An 18,274-nucleotide genomic window follows, 5' to 3' on the forward strand; every position below is an offset into this window, starting at 1 on the left:
GAAAGGCTGCACCCACACCGGGTGTAAATGGCAGCCAGTGCCCCCCAGGAGTGACCGAGATTCCAGGCTGAGTGGGGAGAGAGCCCCAGGGCTGGCTGAAGAAAGCACTGTGCATTCAGCATATGTAAGTATCTTGGGGGAAGGGCGGGCTAATAAATTCTGATATCTCTTAAAATTCTCGGTTTCTACACTTCCTCATGCTGAGCCATCAAAATTCCAAAATTTAAAATGAGAAACTTCCATGCATCTGGGATTCTAAAACTCCACAGTCCTCTCCTTCTGAGATGTTGCGTTTTTAGAAAGCTAAGCATTTCAATTACTACGGTTCTAAGATTCTGTGATGTCACAGCTGAGACATGAGGAGCTTCTCTGGTTCTGAGACTGTAAAATCCTAGCCGTATCTAATCACAAGTCCTGCCACTACCTAGAGTGTCCTGTGCCCACGCAAGCCCCTGCCTGGCCCGAATCATCAGGGGGCAAAAGCAGGATCACCGAGAACCATTTTTTTATCCAAGCTCCAAACAGCTCACGAGTCACGGATGACAAGAAATTCAGAGGAAATGACTGCCGAATCTATAAAAACTTCCCAAAGACAAACATATTCCATCTGTCTTTTTTCTCCCCCCAGTAAATACAGGACCATGAATATTTATGTGAGGCATATATTTATTATTTCATGCTTGGCTTAAAAAAAATTCTTTCTCTTTATTTTTTTTAGTTTTTTATATCTTTTTTATTTTTTTTTATGTTTTTTATTTATTTCTAGGAGAGAGAGAGAGAGACAGCGTGAGCAGGGGAGAGTCAGAGAGAGAGGGAGTGACAGACTCTGAAAACAGGCTCCAGGCTCTGAGCTGGCAGTCAGCACAGAGCCCGACGCGGGGCTCGAACCCACGAACTGAGAGATCATGAGCTAAGCAAAAGTTGGACGCTTAACCGACTAAGCCACCCAGGCGCCCCAAATTCTTTCCCTTTAAATCAGGCTAATTAACTCCTATGCTCACGCTGGCTCTTCCCCCTTACTGATGAAACATTCCCCCAAAGTGCTCAAAAGTGTATGAAACAAGAAGGAAGACGTAACAATAAGAAATGCCCAGCTCTAGGCAGCTGGGTAGGTGTGGGAAGGATGGGAGAGGCCACCACCTGAAAATCTCCTTCCTCCCTCTGGGGTCTCTCTGGGAAGGATCAGCTGTTTTGACTGAGAAAATACCACCACCTCAGGAAGACACCTCGACCTCCAGGAAAGGGTGCATCTTGGGATGCAGCACAGAACAGGCAGAGGGAACCTTTCCTCATCTCTCAGAGAGAACCAGGGTTTTAGACTCTGTGGAAAAGATGCTTTGTTCCATAGTACAGCCGGAAAAGTCTGGCAAAGCCTACTGAAGAAGTCACAGAAGTTGCTTTGGCTTCTGAAAAAAAATTCCCGACTTTGGGACCCCAGATCTGAAACCACATAGCTTTCAGGGCCTCTCCTCCAGGAAGCCCTCCCAGACTAGCCCAATCCCACAGGCCTTTCTGCTCTCCTCCTCTGCCCTCCCTGAGGAACTACAGCCAGTGTTCTAGGCTGCACCTTCACCCACAGGCCCAAGGGGCATCACCACAACAGGGACTTTCCAGGGTGGAGGTTCTACCCCGTGGAGCATGCTGAAAATCATCGGGGGAACTTCTGTTGGTCACAGTGACTGGAAGTCACTGTCCTTTAGCGGGGAGGAGCCAGGGCTGGGCCACCAGGAGGGTCAGCTCTCCACTAACTTTTGGACATCTTTCCAGATACTTAAATAAATGAGCAACCTGGCCATCGATGCCGAGAACACAGCCCCATTTTACATATAAACAATTTTTTTACTGTTTTAACATACACTGAATTTTCCAGGAATGGAACTACCATGTAAATTGAGGAAAGACTGGCTTGTGTTTTGTTTGGAACTTGACCAGGAGTTGTTCCCTATTTCAGAAAATCACGTCACCCTCGGTCCCTCAGCCTGTGATGTCTGTGTGTCTAGCTGGCAGGTTCAGGGATGCGGCACGCAGGTGCAGGCAGCTGACGACTTCACCCCATCTCCTGGCGCGGCTGTGCCTCCGCTTGGGCAGGGACGGGCATGTTACTTAGGAGTTCCTTCCCCATCATTTCTTTTTTATAATACAATTCAAACATTATATGGAATTAAAAAATACTATGGTGTGGACGGGTTACATTATCTGTGAATTTCATTTTAGGAGAGTAAAGGAGGCAGGACAAAAAGGGCCCTGTTAGAAAAAGGAAGCGCTGATGTGAACCACTGACCACAGCCAAATCCTCATTTTTCAGACGGGGAAAGCGAGGTCTCCTCCATAGTCACACAATAAGGGGAGCACCGGAGAGCCATGTGTCTGGCTCTACAGCGGTCAGACACACAGAGGGCGGGCCCAAGTCTTGAGGTCTTTGAATCCCATGGTGTCTCTGGATTCAGCCCCATCCAGAGCCCTGAGCCCGCCCTCAAGAAGGCAGGCACATGGTTCCCATGTGGGTTCCCGGGGAAGGGGTCTGGGCACACAAGGTGGGGTCTGCCACACTGACTCTGGAAAGCCCCCAGAGAGGCTGGCCACAGAGGGGGCTCCAGCCCAGCACTGGCTGACCAACAGCGGCTGGGGGGCTGAGACCTTGAGACCGAGCTCACCTCCCCACTCCTTTCCTCCCCCACCCCAAGCCTTCCCCGTTCTCCTGCAATGTTCCCCAACTCAGCTCTCTCCTCTCCCTCAGTCCCCCATTCCCGCACTTAAACACTCTCCGTCTCTGCCTCAGTTCACATCACCAGCATCTTCCACCTGGACCATAGCCTCCCCTCTTCCCTGAATGCAACCCCTGGCCTCCCCAGAAGCCAGGTGGTCTTTCCAAAGCACCAAACTCTGACCATTCTCCCCCTGCTCCTAACCCTCCATGGCCCCCACAACCCACCAGATAGCTTCTGGATGCCTAAGCCAGGAAGACAAGATGGAGGACCTTATGTTCGCCCCAGCCCCTCTCCTGCCGTTCCCAGCATGCTCCCTGCTGCAGCTGAGGCCAGCTGCTCACAGACCTGCCCTGTTCTTTGTTCCTCTGAGTCCCCGCCATTCTCTGCACCATGCATGCCCTCTGTGCCACCCCCCACTACCACCCTGGCCTTGGGTCCCCATCAGAGCTCCCAGTGCACCATGTAGTGTGGCTCAGGTAGAAATTTGAAGAACAAATGCAGAAGTGAACACATCCATGAATGAGGCCTTGAATGACTCGTGAACCCCTCTGCCAGGAAAGACAGATCTAGAAAGATAAGAGAGACAAGAAGTCTTTTCTCTAGAATTCAGCCCCTGGGGGTGGGCCAGCCAAGTGGTGGTGGTCTCCACTCCAGCCATTACAGCTTTACTGACTGAAACCCACAGACTCCTCTGGGAGGCGGGGGATGGAAACGCAACGAACATTTCTACCACCGTGTCTGAGGGCCTGGGAAGCAGCACCTAGCAGTGTTTTCATTCCAAACAGCAGCAGGCCTCTGTGAGGTGGCCGAGGTGTGGGTGGACGTAGCCCTGGCCCAGCCTGGGCTCTGCTCTGAGCTGCACCGGTTGGACTTGGCAGACTGCAAGGAAGAGGTTTCTGGGAAGCGCAGCTGATGAGGGACAGCCCATTCAAGGATGCTCGTGGCTGCTGTGACAGCAGAAAAGTCTGCCTGCGAGGTCACATTTCACCTCTGTGAGGAGGGAGGCCAGTTCTCACCAAAAATAAACAAGTCAATGCTGTATTTTGGTCCAGTGGCCCTCACGTTCAGTGCTGACCCCATTTCTCACACTTTAGGTCAAGAGTCTGAGGAGAGGCCCTCTGGGCAGAGAAGCAGAGCTTGGCATTCGAGGCCTCCCTGAAGACTCACTGCATGTCTTGGGCAGCTCCCAGCCCCTGGGCCCGTTTCCTTTCCTATAAAATAAAGGAAGTGTACTGGAGGTGTCCCTAAATGTTCATGCTCTTTCTAGACCCAGAGAGCCATGCTGAATTCCCGGTCAAAAGGCTTCATGACCCAGAGGAGGGGCTGGTCTCAGGCCCCAGCCTACCCCACCCCAACCCAGGCCCTAGCACTTGGGGTTCCTCCCTACCTGGTAGGCCTGCGGCTTCCCAAAGGAACCCACGGCTATTTCTGGAGTGCACTGAGAACAGCACCTATCCGTCTTTTCCTCCCTTGCCCCCCACATTCCTTTTTAAAAAATTTTTTAATACTTTACTTATTTTTGAGAGAGAGGCAGAGCATGAGCAGGGGAGGGGCAGGGAAAGAGAAGGAGACACAGAATCTGAAATAGGGCCAGGCTCTGAACAGTCAGCACAGAGCCCGATGCAGGGCTAAAACCCACGCACCATGAGATCATGACCTGAGCCGAAGTCGGACGCTTAACCGACTGAGAGCTGCCCCACATTCCTACTCTGAGCCAGGTCTGGGTACCGGACACTGAGATGAGCCAGGCGCTGGTGATGCCCTCAGGTGCCTGCAGTCAGTGTTGAGTGACACAGACCGTTAAATAGAAAAGGACACGAGGATGGATCAGTGCCAGTATCAGAGCCCCCCACCCCCAGGATGAGGCAGTATACCTGTCTTCCCTCCTCCTTTCTCCAGTGTGGCCATGTCCTCCTGACCCTGCCTTGTGACTGGCTGCTCCCAGGCATGCTGGGAGTCCCTCTCCTGAGCCCCTACTGTGTGACATAAGTTATGTCTGTACCTGGTAGGGCTGAACACTATGCTAAAGGGTTCACAGGAGCCTCTCAGTAGTCTTGATAGATAGATCAGTTAGCCCATTTTACAGGTGAGGAAACCAAGGCCCAGAAAGGTGAAATGACTTTTCCTAGGTAACACACCTAGAACCAAGTCGACCTGGGACTTGATTCTAGACTTGGAATAACCCCTTAGCAGGGGTTATAGTGATCATCCCCTGCCCCACCCACAGGGCAGCCCACAGGCCCAGGGAGGCCATTCCCAGGGGGACCACACACACACACACACACACGTCCTAAGAAGCATTCCCTCAGTCATTCTGATGTAAGCTGTCAAGGCTAAAAGCAGGCTAAAATTTCTGTTAGAAAGATAATCTAATCTCAGCCCCCGATTTTATAGAAAAGAGAGACTGAGGCCCACAGAGAGCAAGCCACTGAGGCTTGTCCAAGTTCACGCAGATGGTGGCCACGCCAGGATCAGACTCAGTTCCCTGGTGTCCCCATGAGGCACTCTCTCCATGGTGCCTCACTTCTACCTCTTAAAGGCAGCTGGAGGGGTTAACACTCTCCTTAGCCTCCTGGAAGAGATGAGGTATTTATAGGAGCAACTTGGTTTACGAGTGTATCTCAGAGATTCTCCCATTAGCTCTGCAAGGCAGAGGTCATTATGAACCCTACTGGAGAGATGAGGAAACTAAGTCTGGGAGGCAATGAGGAGATCTGGGAAACTAAGTCTGGGATCTGGGAGATCTGGGAGATCCTACCTGGGGTCGAGCCCAGGCTCCCTCCAGGATGCTGGGCTGCTAGGCTGCTGGCCTCGACCATACAGCACCTCAAGGTAACTGATGGCCTAGATGGTCTCCCTGGGCCTCAACGAAGCCTATGGCTAGCACTGACCTGTGCCTGTGATGCCAGCTCAGTGCCCCGGCATCATGTCTCCAGGCCAGCCCTGACGTTGTAGGGTACCATCTTAACGCAGGCGTCTGGCTAGAGAATTGGGGGGGGGGGAAGAAATGGGCGGGAGGGCCTGGGCTCAGGACATGAGTTCCCCAAAGTCCGCCTGCTTCTTCCTCACCCTGCCTGCTGCCAGGTTTTGCCGAGTGAGCTGTGGCAGCTCACTGCCAAGCACGGGGACCCTGTCAGCGGGCCGGCCATGAATGAGTGCAGTGTTTGGGAGCAGAGTCAACAAGATGGATGTTGTTTCGTTCCGGCTCCGTGCACGGTAAACATTCTGTGGCAGACGCAGCGCCAGGTGGCTCGCTGGCTCACACCCGGCAGCTGGACCAGCCTGCAAAGGCCCATTAACGTGGACATAAACAAGGAGGGCTGGGGGATGGAAAGCGGGGAGGCCTCTGGGGTCTGTCCCACTTTCAGAGGCAACACAAAGGAGCAGAGATCCAGGAGCCAGGCTGGAGGTGGAGGTGGCAGAGTGAGGAGGAATGAGGTTCTAATCCTAGCTCTGATGCTGATCCACTGTGTGACCTTCCACAAATCTCACACCTTTTCCAGGCCTCGGTTTCCTCATCTGGAGAAACAGGAAAGGGCTTCACTGTCAGGCTGCCATGAGCCCACGGAGATTCTTTCTGAATGAGCTGACTGCACCAGCAATGGCTGGAAAACAAGGACTGCATCTGATCCATTCTGACCAAGCGGTTAACAGCATGGGCCTTAGAGACAACCTGCCAGGTCTGGAATCCCACCTTTGCCACTCATCTGCCAGTGTGGTCATGGCCAGGTACCCTAAATTCTCTGAACCTCCCCCTTCCTTAACTGTAAAATGCAGACGATCATGCTTGTTGCACAGGTTTGCTGTGAGGGTCAGATACCCACAGGCAAGCAGCCCAGGGCCCAGCACACAGTCAATAAAAGGTCACTCTCATTCTGTTATTATTTGTGGCTCCTAAATCTCCTGGAGGAGGGTCTCAGGAGGAAGCCCTGGCCAAGGCTGGGGGATGGCCAGGTCTTTTGGGATTCTCTCCTCCTGATCTAAGATGATCTTTGGATCCTGGACCAAGCACTCAGCCTGCCAGGCGCCCATGTGGGCCTCACAGCCTGGCCCCAGACATCAAGCCCCAGGCCCATGTGGGAGGCAGTCCAACTTGACGAACATCACTTCTCCAAGAGCCAGTTGGCCAAAAATCAACATGTCAAATGACCAATTCATCAAAAGCCAATTAACCACAAATCACTTCGCCAAATGGCAATATTCCCAAATTACCCAAACAGTTACCCAAAACTTGTTTATTTTAACCATTTATAAAGATGACGATTTGTGTTGGAGGAGACGGTTTTAGTATTAGTAAGTTTTCATCCTGTGTTTAGAGCAGCTTTAGAAAGTTATCAAGTTAGTCAAAATCAAAGATCATACATTGATTTAATCTTATTTAGTATGTATTCAGTTTAGTTCATTATCAGAAATCAAATATCATTGTTTCATACAGGAAATCTTAAAGTTACATTGCATCATAGGCTGAAGAGTGGCCCCTGAAAAGATTAGTCGACACCAAATCGCTGGATGTGTGAACATGACCTCGTTTGGAAGTACAGTCTTTGCTGATGTAATGAAGTTAAGGCTCTTAAGATGGGAAGGTCTTCCTGGATTATCTGAGTGGGACCCTGAAGCCAAGGTGAAGCATCCTCATGACACAAGGAGAGACAACAGACAGAAAGACAGTGCGCCCAGAGTGGCAGAGACTAGAGCAGTGCAACTACAGGTCACGGAATGCCAACAGCCACCAGAGGCTGGAGGAGGTGAAGATCAGATTCTATCCGTTAGCCTCCAAAGCCAGCACCTTGATGCCAGACTCTTCCTGAATAGTAAGAGGATAAATGTCTGTTGTTTTTAAGGCACAAAGTTTACGATAATTTGCTACCACAGCTTCAGGAATCTGATATACATATTTCTAAATCATTATTTCATGCCATTTTCTGTTTTGCCAACTCTTTTCTTTTTAAGGGATTCTTTTGCTAATTTCTCAAGAAACCTGGTGACTTGAATTTGTTTATCTCTGGCAATTAACACATAACTGTGACAGGGCTGTGTATGTGACTTCTTAGTTTACTTACTACTTTACTCATCTTTTAGGACTTTTTATGACTTATAAATAACTTGTTATTCTTTTCTTTAAAATTTCATATTTATGGGTCACCTAGGTGGTGGTTGAGTGTCTGACTCTTGATTTCGGCTCAGCTCATGATCCCCGGCTCATGGGATCCAGCCCTGCATCAGGCTCTGTGCTGAGCATGAAGCCTGCTTAAGATTCTCTCTCTCTCTCTTTCTCCCCTCCCCCTTTCCCATTTGCATGCTATCTCTCTTAAAAATAAAAAGATAAATAAAATAAAATTTCATATTTATGGTTAAAGTGTATCAAGTTTGTTATCTATTCTTTTTTTAAAAAAATCACTGAATTAAATCCAGCAATATATAAAAAGGATAATTCATCATGGTCAAGTAAGGTTTATCCTCAGAATGCAAGGTTATAGATCAACATAATTCACTAAATCAAAAGGATAAAGAGCCATATAAGTTCAATCTATTTGTGATAAAAAAAAAAACTCTCAGCATACTAGGAATAGAAAGGAATTTCCTCAATACAATAAAGTAAAATTAATGACAAACTATAGCTAACATCATGCTTTATGACCAAAAAAAAAAAAAAAACCCAACTCTGAATGCTTTTCCCTATGATTGAGAACAAAGTAAAGATGTCCATATTCACTACTTCTATTCAATATTTTATCAGAGGTCATAGCTGGTGCAATTAGACAAGGCATGAAAATAAGAGAAGAAGAGGCATAACTCTTTATTCCCAGATGACATGACTGTTTAAATGGAAAGTCCTAAGTAATCTCCAAAATCAAAACCATAGAGAGAATAAATTAATTTAGCAATATCACAGGACACAAAGTCAACATATAAAAATAAATTATAATTCTATATACTAGGGGAAATGAGGCAACAATAGAATTTAAGGAATAATAGCAGATATAATAACATCAACAACATAAAATGCTTAGGAATAAAGTTCGCAAAAGTTGTGTAAGACCCTTTACCCTGGAAATTATTAAATTCTGCTGACAAAGTAAAGAAAGACCTAAATAGGGGCACTTGGGTGGCTCAGTTGGTTAAGCATCCAACTTCAGCTCAGGTCATGGTCTTGCATTTCATCAGTTTGAGCCCCGTGTCAGGCTCTGTGCTGACAGCTCTGAGCCTGGAGCCTGCTTTGGATTCTGTGTCTGCCTCTCTCTCTCTCTGACCCTCCCCTGATTGCACTTGGTTTCTCTCTCTCAAAAATAAATAAACATAAAAAAAAAAGACCCAAATAAATGGGGAGAGATACCATGTTCATGGATGGAAGATTCAACATGGTTAAGATGTCAATTCTAACCACAAACTTAATGCCATTTTAATAAAAATTCCCATAGGCTTTTTGGCAAAATTTGCCAAGTTGATTCTAAAATACGTATGAAAATATTAAGGACCTAGAAGAGCCAACAAATATTAAAAATGAAGAACAAAGTCAGAGGATTTAGACTGTCTGATTTCAAGGATTTTTTAAATAAAACTACAGTAATCAAGACAGTGTGGTGGTGGGAGAAGAATAGACATATAGATCAATGGAACAAATAGAACGTCTACAGATAAACCCACACTGCTATGAACAATTGAGTTTTTACCAAGGTGTGAAGACAAGCCAATGAGAAAGAAGTCTTTTCAGTAAATGTTTCTGGAACAACTAAATAACTGCATGGAAAAGACAACCTTGACTCTTATCTGACATCTACCCAAAAACCAACTCATAGTACACCATCAATCTAAACATAAAGCTAAAGCCATAAAACTTCTAGAAGAGAGCATAACTTGAGACAGGCAAAGGCTTCTTAGAAAACAAAAAGCAGAAAATATAAGAGAAAAAGTTGGTAAGTTGGACTGCTTCAAAGTTAAGAATCTTTGTTCTTGAAAAACATCGTTGAGAAAACAAAAAGGTAAGACAGAAAATGTGAGAAAATACTCCCAATGCATATACCTAACAAGACTTGTATCCAGAATATATAAAGAACTCTTACAATTCAATAACAGGACAGACAGTTCGATTGAAAAATGGACAAAGGACTTGAATAGACTTTGAAAGAAGATATGTACATGCCAATATGCACAAAAGAAGGCGGAAAGATGCTCTACATTTTTAGTCATCAGGGAAATAATAAAATGGGGGAACAGCCAGTGCTAGCAGCTCTGGCTTGTTGGAAGGTTGGTACTTGGACACCCACTGATGGACTGTCTTCTTGTTGAACAGTTCTGAAGAGAAAAGAAATTTCTGGCAGCTTCAGGTCTGGATGACACACCTGGTATTAAGCTTCTTTTCTTGCTTCTGAGCAGGAAGGAGTCAGAAAAATCTTCCAGAGGAGATGACTCTCTAGCTAAATCCTGAAAGATTACCCAAAAGACAGGGCAGGAAGAGCATCAAAAGTGCGTGGACCACCCCAGCCAGAGACATGCAACAGCAGGAGGTATGTGGGAGTTCTGAGTTTTCAGAGCAAGGACCAAGAAGCCCAGGAAGTAAGATGAGCACGGCTGGAGCAGGTGGGGCCTGTGGGCCACTTCAGTCACTTGGACTTTATCCTCTATCATATAGAGTCACAGATTTATCACTTGGCTCAGGTCTGGGCCAAATCCCAATATGCAAGTCACATTATCCATTCATTCTTCATTTATTTGAGTATTCATTCAACAAACATTAATTGTGCACCTACTGTTAACATTCCTGTCTCCCTAGCCTAGAGAGTATCCCCCATTCCCAGTCCTCACTCTTTCTCTGGGATATACAGCCCCTATAGAGTAAGCTCCTACTAGGTGCCAGAAGCTGGGCCTGATGCTGATGAGCATTCAGCTCATAACAGTGGGTGTACGCAGTACAGAGCACTGAGGGTCTAATAAGGAGTCAGAGAACTTAGCCCCCAACTAGTTCAGGGGTTCCTGAAACAAGTGTAAGCAAAATCGTATTTAATCCTCATGTTTTCTCCATTTTTTAGATGAAGACATGAGAAGCTTGGATAAGAAACTGATTTAAACCTAGGCCTATCTGATTCCCAAACCCCTATTCAGATCAATCCATCCATCTGTGCAAATGGTGCCAAGTGCAGGCCGTAGGCCAGGGGGACAGGTGGGGACCACAGGTGGCCACAATGCTGCCTTTGCAGAGCTCACACCTGCCTGCCATGACTACCTCTCCATCAGAGGTGCAGCCCCCTTTCCTCACAGAGATCTAGATGGGCCCCCAGATGCCCGGGCTGAGTGACCTTGGAGCTGTGGTGAGGACACAGACCCCATCCCCCTGGCTCGCCTCTCCAGCCACTCACAACAGTGGTGCACTATCCCTTCACCTCCTGGTGGAACTACCATGCCCAGAGTAGGGGACCGCTCTTGAGAATGACAAGGGGGGCAGGACATGGTGCCAAGGTCTAGCCTCCTCCATCTAAGCCCATACCTCTGGTATGACCAGACCCTGGCCAAATACTGAAGTTCCCATTACTGCAGCTAGTGGGGTCATGATCCAATCACAGGCAAGTCAAATAAACAAACAACAAATACTACTTATAACTTCCCCAGGAGGCAGCCCTCCCCCTGCCTCCCCCACTGTATCCCTCTGGAGCTCTTGCCAAATCTGACCTTGATAGCCCAGCAGCCACAGGCTTTATGCACTGCCACCTCACTCCAGGAAGCCCCAACTATGCTCCAAACCTTCTTCAGGGACCCCCACTCCCCAGGTCTGATGGCCCCCCACCTGTATCCAGGAGCCCCTGAAATAGCTGGGGGCTAAGTTCTCTGTCTCCTTATTAGTCCCTCTCCACTCTGTACCTTGTACGCCCACTGTTATGAGCTGAATGCTCATGTCCTCCCCAAATTCACTATCCCTGGTATGATGGTATATTTGGAGATGGAGCCTTTGGGAGGTAGTTAGAGGCCATGAGCTTGGGGCCCCATGAATGGATTAGTGACCTTATCAGAAGAAATAACAGAGAGCTTGCTTCTCTTGTTCTCTCCCGTGCGAGGACACAGAGAGAAGATAGCCATCTATGAAGTAGGAAGCAGGCCCTCGCCAGACAATGAATGTGCCGCTGCCTCGGTCTCGGAATTCCCAGCCTCCACCGCTGCGAGATAAATGCCCGTTGTATCTCTGTCTCAACACACCGTCCTCAAACACACCTCAGGAGCCTTGCATTTTTCTAGCCTCTCTTCTCCCAGGTCTGCACAGCTGCTTCTAGTCACCACTCCAGTCTCCACACGAACGTCACCTCATGCAGGAAGCCTTCCCTGATGTCCCAGGAGCCTCACGGTCATGCTGTCCCGTTTGACCTTTATGGCACTCGGTGTTCTTTAACAGCATCTTGTTCCTTTGCTCACATCTTTGATCTCCTACTCTGAGGGCAAGGACTTGGTCTGTGTTGATCACTTCCTTGGTCAGAGAACACAGCCGGGCTCATGATAGGAATTTACAAATGCCTGTCACATGCATGAACCCCAAAAGGCCCAGCTTTAAATGATGCTCCCTCAGTGACACCTGCCTGGACACCCTTGCTCAGCTCCCTCAGAGGCACAGACCTCGTGGTCCCTCTCCCAGGTGCCCATGGGCAGGGCTGTGGCTGATTCACCTCCACATCGGGCACCTTACACAGGGACTGGCCCGCCACAGGGGCTGAATACAATTTCACTGAATAAATAAATGAATGCAATTCAGCTTCACCACCTGTGATATATGTGGAAGGACTCTGCAAATTGTAGAGTGCTATGTGCATGTGCATACGAGCATTCATCCACATGCACATACACTTTCCAGGGCCTGACAGTCACAGGGCCCTACCACACATCTGAAGAACTGAATTCTGTAAAGTTTCTGCCTGTGCCCTAACTCCAGGTCCTATGATCACGGCCACACATTGAAACTGCGCAGCCACGACCACGGTTGGCATAAGTCTCGAACAATTACCTGAGCAGCCTGGGAGGCAGAGGTTAAGAAAACCCCGGCGCTGAGCACTCTGCAGGCCTGGGAGGGGGAGGCACGAAGGGCCGCCTGCACATGTGAGCAGCAGATGGTCAGCCCGGCCGGTCAGAGAGTTCTATTTCAGTGACAATTCATTTTCAGTAATTATCCCTCTCTCCTTTAAAGTCACCTAAGGCAGCCCTCGTGGGCACAGCAGACCTCTTCCCTGGGCGAACTTTCAAGTTATTTGCACTTTTGGAGATGCGTAGAATTAAAAGCAGATGTGCCAAATTGAGCCTCCAACTTGCCGCTCCATCTCGGGATTTTTTTTTTTCCCTGCCGGCCCACTGTAATGTTTCTAAAATGGGACCCCGGCACTAGCCATGTCAAACAGCTGAGTTCAAGGTAGAAGAGGCTGCCAGCAGGGAAGACGGATGAAATTTAAAATCCCTTTCGACAGATTAACTAGAGACACTTTGAAGCCATAAATCATGCAGACAGTCTAGAAGAAGCTAATAATGGATTTCGGTTTTGTTCGTATTTATTATCTTGAAGAGATAGCAGAATGCAGGGCCGATGTGCCTGGCTGGGAAATCCACTGGGGACTTCCCAAGGCTGACTATCAACCAGAGAAGAGGTGAGACAGGCAGGAAGGAGGGACGGACGTAAGAACCAGCATTAATTATGTACCTGCTGTGTGCTAGGCACTGGGCTTGACATGACTTGTTTTATCTAAGCCACAATGCCAACCATGTTAAGAACACAATACTGTCCGCACGTTACAGAAGAGGGCTCTAAGAATCTTCAAGATAACTCGTTCCAAGCCATACAGCCTGGCCTCCCTGACTCAAAAGCTCTGCTCTTTCTACTTAACAGGATATAGGAAAAGAGGTGGCCCAATACGAGAGCACAGATCTCAAGAGAGGCAGACAGCAAGGGCATGAGCTCCAGCACCACAAGGGACCACCTCCCCAAGCGATCCCTATGCTTATCCACCGCCGGTCCTTGTAGCCTTCCTGGGCTCTACCTGGGGTGCTTTCAGCAGTCATTTCCAGCAGTCATGATCAGGCCAGGTCCTAGCCTGGGTCTCTGCTCTCAAGAGACTACGCTGAATTACAGCATTTGTGGTTGCCTGATTGATCCCCAGAGGTTTTGCCTCAAACAAATATAACCCTGTCCATCCCTGTATCTTCCCATGACCACCCAGGAGATGATCAATGCTGTTTCTACTGAATTCTCTGCTGCCCCAGGACCTGAACACCAGGATCAGAGTCACCAAGGTCAGGGGGATGACCAGGGAAGGAAGCTAATATTTTAAAGCCCCTCGCCGATTCATTCAACGCACAGGTGTGATGCCCACTCTGTACCACACCCTGTACCAACGCCAGGGATAGAGCCATGAACCAGACATGGTGCCCACATGAAGCTTACACAGAGCTTAAGTACCAGACATGCTATATACTAATTTAACCCTATCAACCCAGGGGGATGGATAACTACCCCCACCTGAGGGTCAGAAGGTGCAGCAGCTCAGCCGTGATGTAGGGGGATGTGCACCCAGGCCACCCCGCCACAGGTCCCCCTTACCCGTCAGAGCCCCTCCCCACTCGCCAACTTAGGGCGTCTAAATGCAGTCTACTACGCTTAGCCAGGTGGTTTTTAAAGGCTCTATCCCTGGCGTTGGTACAGAGTGTGGTACAGAGTGGGCATCACACCTGTGTGTTGAATGAATCAGCGAGGGGCTCTAAAATATTAGCTTCCTTCCCTGGTCATCCCCCTGACCTTGGTGACTATGATCCTGGTGTTCAGGTCCTGGGGCTTCACAGCCCCATAAATAGGCACCCCCAGACCCCAGCTGGCCCCCTGAGGCTGGGGCCTCAGGCCCTCTCTCTAGTTCTCCCTCTAGTCTCACTTCCAGGCCCAGCGCCTGGCTCAGAACGGTGCTCTGGAAACAAATGAGGCATGAGATGGTCTTGGAGAGAAGACCTCTCCACAAAGATAAGGGGAGAAGGAGAAGCGTCACCGGGGGCCCTATTCCATGCCCCCCGCCACGCTGCAGCCACGCCGACCCCATCCCACACCAGCAGCTTGCTTCTCCTTCTGGGCCTTTGCACTACCTGTTTCCTCTGCCTCATGTGCACTGCCCTAGACACTTCATGGGTGGCTGCTGTCCTGTCTCACTTCCCACGAGAAGCCTTCCCTGCCCTCCTCGTCACTTACTACCCCCTCACCTGCTTCAATCTTCTTAGCACATGCCACTGCCTACACATTATCTATTTGCTATCTGTCTGCCCCTCTTGAACACAAGCTCTGTGAGGACAGGGAGTATCTCTGGCCTCAGTCCATGTTTTTGCTCCATCAAATGAACTCTAGGAAAGCCTGGAGAGCCTTTCTTTGCATGCTCATGTATAATGAACCTTCAGAGGAAAGTCTTCCAAAATTAAAAATAATTCCATAATCTCATCTCTCAGACTGCTTAGATTTTGAAACGTTCCTTTTTTCCCACCACACCTATGTGTGTGAATGTGTCTGTGTATATACGTACACACACACACACAAATATATATACAGATACTTAGCATCTTATCACATACTGACATTTGTCTAGTATTTGTTATGCAAATCATGAACATTCTCCCCTTGTCATGAAGAATTCTTCAAAAATTCCTTTCCAAGAGGCTGCACAGTACTCCATCATGGGATCACACCATAATTTATTTATTTATTCCCTGTTGTTAGACATTTAGGTTGTTTCCAGTTTTTTCCTGTTATAAATAATGCCGTGAGGAGCACCCCTGGACATAAATCACTGTCTGCATCTCTGAATGCTTCCTCAGGATAACTTCCAAAAAGAGGAATTCCTGAGTCAAAGAGACTGAATACTTTCCAGGTTCATGGAAAATATTCTCAGATCGCCCTCCAGAAAGATCATCCCAATTTATACTCACACCATGACTTCACTGCACATCGCAGCAAGGAGTGGCAGGATTTCCTCTGTGTTTGCTAATTTGCGAGACTGAAGCGATATTTCAGTTTTATTTGGAGCTTAACACCAATGGGGGCAAACAACTGAAGATAATTTTTGGCTCTCTGTATTACTTCTTCTGTCAACTGCTGGCTCCTGCCCTGCCTCCATTTTTCTTATCATTTCGGAGTGGCTTTCTCATGTATTAAAGACATCAGGCTTGCTTTCTATAGCAAATGCTTTTCTCAATTTGTTGACTGCCTTTTATTGTTGTTTGTACATTTGTACACTGAAAAACGTTCTAAATTTTCACACAGTCTGACGCAACAGTCTTTGGTTGAGATCATTTCCACGGGCTTTATGTAAAGCTAGCCCTTTTCCAACCAGACATAAGATAAATATTTCCCCATAATACCTTCTAATTTTTTGTGTGGCTTCATTTTTCACACTTAGCTCCTTAATCCATCTGGAATGTATTTTGTAGGATAATGTAGGTGAGGATTTAACTTTATTTTTTTCCCCGAATAGTTAACCAATTGTCCCCATCTGTGTTCTTATTTTCAAGACCTTACGGCATAGTTTCTACCATCTCCCTTAGTAGCAACCACAGTGTAATAACAATCATCACAGATATCACATGCACGTACTTACACTTCACAAAACGTTATTCATCATTCATTCATTCATCACGTTTTTGTTGAGCGCCTGCTATGCACTGGGGACTATTCTAAGTGCTAGCAATATGGCAGTGAATAATATAGGTATTTACTCTCATGGAGCACACCTTCTAATGGGGGATGTAAAATAAACAAGTAAAGTATACAGAATGTTAGTGGTAAGGAGAAAAATAAAACAGGAGGGGATAGGAAGTATTTGAGGGGAAAATGCACTTCCTGAACATAGGATGTTCAGGGAAGGCCTCAGTGAGAAGTATCACTTGGCTAAAACCTTGAAGCAGGGGAGGGATTGAGCCAGCAGGTGTTGGGGCTTGTGGGAGGACATTCCAACAGAGGAAACAGCCAGTTCCAAGGCCCTGAGGCAGCGGGAGACCTAACATGTTCCAGGATCAGCAGCAAACCAGTGTGATTGGAGAGGAGTAAATAAGCCTGAGGGCATGAAAGAGGAACTATGACCAGAGTTATGAGGTGTGTGTGTGTGTGTATGTGTATCACATAGAGCCTCACAGGGTTTTATACAGATCTTGCTTCACCTCATTTGGATGGGATGACTGCTGGAGGAGTTTTAAGCAGAAGAGTACCATTACTACTGTTTTCACACAGGATTTCTGACTCCAGCACTGACATTTGGGGTGCATCCTCAGTAGCGTGAATGTGCAGGTATGCGCACACACACACACGCACACACACAGTTGTGACAATTGTCTTCAGATGTTGCCAAATGTTGTCTACAGGACAAAATGGCCCTGGTTGAGAACTACTGCTTTATCGAGATCACTCTGGCGGCTGTGCTGATGGGGCAAAGGTGGAGACAGAGAAACCAACTAAGGGGCCAGTGCAATCAATCAGTGAGATGATGGTGGCTGCAGCCAAGGTGGTGAGAAGTGGTTGGATTGAGGATACGCTGTGAGTGCAGAGGCATCAGGGTCTATTGACAGATCACCTTTAGGGAATGAAAGAAAAAGAAGAGACCATTTTACATTCTCAACACCTATGAGGATGGAGTTGCTGTTTACTGAGATGGGAAACACAGGAGAAGGACCAGGTTTGGGGGAGATTATCAGGAGCTCAGTCTTAGTCTGCTTGAGAGACTTTCTAAAACAATGTTGTTGTTGTTGTTGTTGTTGCTGTTGTGAGTGCAGAGAGACAGGGAAACAGAGAATCCTAAGTAGGATCCTTGCTGTCAGCACAGAGCCCAACATGGGGCTCAATCTCACAAACCGTGAGATCATGACTTGAGCCGAAATCAAGAGTCTGGCAAGAGGACACTTCACCAACTGAGCCACCCAGGTGCCCCAAGAGACATTTTTGATATGTAAATGAAGACTCTGAACAGCAACTGGATTGATAGGTCTGGAGCTTAGGGGCCAGATCAGGGCCAGAGACATAACTTTGCACCAAGAGCAGATCAATGGTGTTTGAAATGCAGTGATACAGGATGAGACCACCAAAGGAGTGTAAGAAACAAAAAAGAAAGTGGTCCAAGGATTAAGCCCGGGCACACCACTGTGTAGAGGTCAGAGAGCTGACGGGGGTGGCCAGAGGCGCAGAAGCAAAGCCACATCTGAGCAGAGTCCTGATGAGAAAGAACTGTTTCACGGAGCAGAGAGTGATCTACCGTGTCCAAGACTGCTCAGAGGAGAACTAAAATGAGGACTGAGAGTTGTCCCCTGAATTTGGCCACATGGAAGCCTCTAGAAACCCTGACCAGAGCTGCTTGGGGGGAAGCAGGGAGTGCAGGGCTGGTTGGAGTTCATTCATGAAGGAACGGGAGGAGAGAAACTGGAGATGCTGAGCACAGGAGTGCTGTCGGTTTGCTACAATGCATCCTCAGACTTCTCTTGTGCTCCCCCACCATCCTCCCGGCTGCCTCTTACTGCAGTCACTGCTGCGGGCAGGCTTCGGGCTTCAGGCAGGGGCAGCCAGCCAGCGCCTCCTGTAAGACAAG

General features: G+C 48.0%; 1 protein-coding gene and 1 long non-coding RNA gene across 2 annotated transcripts in view; one reads left to right on the top strand and one right to left on the bottom strand.

Moving 5' to 3' along the window:
* GLIS1 (GLIS family zinc finger 1) overlaps window positions 1-18,274 on the bottom strand; it is a 229,151-nt gene that overhangs the window by 102,043 nt on the left and 108,834 nt on the right. The window lies entirely within an intron of this gene.
* Window positions 5,840-8,002, top strand: LOC144244476 (uncharacterized). The gene is made up of 3 exons (XR_013338956.1): window positions 5,840-5,924; window positions 6,212-6,437; window positions 7,144-8,002. It is a non-coding gene; the product is annotated as an uncharacterized LOC144244476 (long non-coding RNA).

Source organism: Crocuta crocuta, unplaced genomic scaffold (assembly GCF_008692635.1).
Source record: "Crocuta crocuta isolate KB4526 unplaced genomic scaffold, BGI_CrCroc_1.0 scaffold168, whole genome shotgun sequence".
Classification (NCBI taxonomy): domain Eukaryota; kingdom Metazoa; phylum Chordata; class Mammalia; order Carnivora; family Hyaenidae; genus Crocuta; species Crocuta crocuta.